Here is a 2,500-nt window from a genome sequence, read left to right as displayed (position 1 = left end):
TCTCGTCTGATCTTGGAAGCTATGCAGTGTTGGGCCTGGTTAGTACTTGGATGGGAGACCACCTGGGAATACTAGGTGCTGTTTGTAATTTTATACTGCCATAACATTCATTTCTATTACATTTTACATTTCATTTTTCAACTTATCATTGAATTTACTTGAGTTAAGAAGTAAAAGAGGTCTAAAGTTAATGTTTTTGAGCACCTACAGCCAAACCACACTGGACATGCCCAATCTTGTCTGAACTTGGAAGCTAGGCAGTGTTGGGCCTGGTTAGTACTTGGATGGGAGACCACCTGGGATTACCAGGTGCTGTAGGTAATTTTATACTGCCATAACATTCTTTTCTATTACATTTTAAATTTAATTTTTTCAACTTATCAATGAATTTACTTGAGTTAAGAAGTAATAGAGGTCTAAAGTTAATGTTTTTGAGCACCTACAGCGAAACCACACTGGACATGCCCAATCTCGTCTGATCTTGGAAGCTATGCAGTGTTGGGCCTGGTTAGTACTTGGATGTGAGACCACCTGGGAATACCAGGAGCTGTAGGTAATTTTATACTGCCATAAAATTCTTTTCTATTAAATTTTACATTTAATTTTTCAACTTATCATTGAATTTACTTGAGTTAAGAAGTAAAAGATGTCTAAAGTTAATGTTTTTGAGCACCTACAGCCAAACCACACTGGACATGCCCAATCTCGTCTGATCTTGGAAGCTATGCAGTGTTGGGCCTGGTTAGTACTTGGATGGGAGACCACCTGGGAATACCAGGTGCTGTAGGTAATTTTATACTGCCATAACATTCTTTTCTATTACATTTTACATTTAATTTTTTCAACTTATCAATGAATTTCCTTGAGTTAAGAAGTAATAGAGGTCTAAAGTTAATACTTTTGAGCACCTACAGCCAATCCACACTGGACATGCCCAATCTCGTCTTATCTTGGTAGCTATGCAGTGTTGGGCCTCGTCAGTACTTGGATGGGAGACCACCTGGGAAAACCAGGTGCAGTAGGTAATTTTATACTCCCATAACATTCTTTTCTATTACATTTTACATTTAATTTTTTCAATTTATCAATGAATTTCCTTGAGTTAAGAAGTAATAGAGGTCTAAAGTTAATACTTTTGAGCACCTACAGCCAATCCACACTGGACATGCCCAATCTCGTCTTATCTTGGTAGCTATGCAGTGTTGGGCCTCATCAGTACTTGGATGGGAGACTACCTAGGAATCCCAGGTGCTGTAGGTAATTTTATACTCCCATAACATTCTTTTCTATTACATTTTACATTTAATTTTTTCAACTTATCAATTAATTTACTTGAGTTAAGAAGTAATACAGGTCTAAAGTTAATGTTTTTGAGCACCTACAGCCAAACCACACTGGACATGCCCAATCTCGTCTGATCTTGGAAGCTATGCAGTGTTGGGACTGGTTAGTACTTGGATGGGTGACTACCTAGGAATCCCAGGTGCTGTAGGTAATTTTAAACTGCCATAACTTTCTTTTCTATTACATTTTACATTTAATTTTTTCAACTTATCAATGAATTTACTTGTGTTAAGAAGTAAAAGCGGTCTAAATTTAATGCTTTTGAGCACCTACAGCTTACCACAGTGGACATGCCCAATCTCGTCTGATCTTGGAAGCTATGCAGTGTTGGGCCTGGAAAGTACTTGGATGGGAGACCACCTGGGAATACCAGGAGCTATAGGTAATTTTATACTGCCAGAACATTCTTTTCTATTACATTTTACATTTAATTTTTTCAACTTAACAATGAATTTACTTGAGTTAAGAAGTAATAGAGGTCTAAATTTAATGCTTTTGAGCACCTACAGCCAAACCACACTGGACATGCCCAATCTCGTCTGATCTTGGAAGCTATGCAGTGTTGGGCCTGGTTTGTACTTGGATGGGAGACCACCTGGGAATACCAGGTGCTGTAGGTAATTTTAGACAGCCAAAACATTCTTTTCTATTACATTCTACATTTCATTTTTTCAACTTATCAATGAATTTACTTGTGTTAAGAAGTAAAAGCGGTCTAAATTTAATGCTTTTGAGCACCTACAGCCAAACCACAGTGGACTTGCCCAATCTCGTCTGATCTTGGAAGCTATGCAGTGTTGGGCCTGGTAAGTACTTGGATGGGAGACCACCTGGGAATACCAGGAGCTGTAGGTAATTTTATACTGCCAGAACATTCTTTTCTATTACATTTTACATTTAATTTTTTCAACTTAACAGTGAATTTACTTGAGTTAAGAAGTAATAGAGGTCTAAATTTAATGCTTTTGAGCACCTACAGCCAAACCACACTGGACATGCCCAATCTCGTCTGATCTTGGAAGCTATGCAGTGTTGGGCCTGGTTTGTACTTGGATGGGAGACCACCTGGGAATACCAGGTGCTGTAGGTAATTTTAGACAGCCAAAACATTCTTTTCTATTACATTCTACATTTCATTTTTTCAACTTATCAATGA

The 2,500-nt window shown here is 37.9% G+C and overlaps 1 non-coding gene and 9 pseudogenes across 1 annotated transcript; all 10 read left to right on the top strand.

Annotated features, from left to right (window-relative positions):
• The window catches only part of LOC148437573 (5S ribosomal RNA), a 119-nt pseudogene extending 32 nt beyond the window's left edge, over nucleotides 1–87 (top strand).
• A 115-nt stretch (nucleotides 88–202) lies between these two features.
• Nucleotides 203–321, top strand: LOC148437572 (5S ribosomal RNA; annotated as a pseudogene).
• Nucleotides 322–437: 116 nt separating this feature from the next.
• LOC148437571 (5S ribosomal RNA) lies at nucleotides 438–556 on the top strand (annotated as a pseudogene).
• Nucleotides 557–671: 115 nt separating this feature from the next.
• On the top strand, nucleotides 672–790 carry LOC148437570 (5S ribosomal RNA). Its single transcript, XR_015876272.1, has one exon. It is a non-coding gene; the product is annotated as a 5S ribosomal RNA (ribosomal RNA).
• Nucleotides 791–906: 116 nt separating this feature from the next.
• Nucleotides 907–1,025, top strand: LOC148437569 (5S ribosomal RNA; annotated as a pseudogene).
• A 351-nt stretch (nucleotides 1,026–1,376) lies between these two features.
• On the top strand, nucleotides 1,377–1,495 carry LOC148437568 (5S ribosomal RNA; annotated as a pseudogene).
• Nucleotides 1,496–1,611: 116 nt separating this feature from the next.
• Nucleotides 1,612–1,729, top strand: LOC148437567 (5S ribosomal RNA; annotated as a pseudogene).
• A 116-nt stretch (nucleotides 1,730–1,845) lies between these two features.
• Nucleotides 1,846–1,964, top strand: LOC148437566 (5S ribosomal RNA; annotated as a pseudogene).
• A 116-nt stretch (nucleotides 1,965–2,080) lies between these two features.
• On the top strand, nucleotides 2,081–2,199 carry LOC148437565 (5S ribosomal RNA; annotated as a pseudogene).
• Nucleotides 2,200–2,315: 116 nt separating this feature from the next.
• On the top strand, nucleotides 2,316–2,434 carry LOC148437564 (5S ribosomal RNA; annotated as a pseudogene).
• The last annotated feature ends 66 nt before the right edge of the window (nucleotides 2,435–2,500 follow it).

The sequence above is a fragment of the Taudactylus pleione genome, unplaced genomic scaffold (assembly GCF_031769625.1).
Source record: "Taudactylus pleione unplaced genomic scaffold, aTauple2 ptg001778l, whole genome shotgun sequence".
NCBI lineage: Eukaryota > Metazoa > Chordata > Amphibia > Anura > Myobatrachidae > Taudactylus > Taudactylus pleione.
Note: the sequence above shows the minus strand (reverse complement) of the source record. Positions and strands in the feature narration are given on the sequence as shown.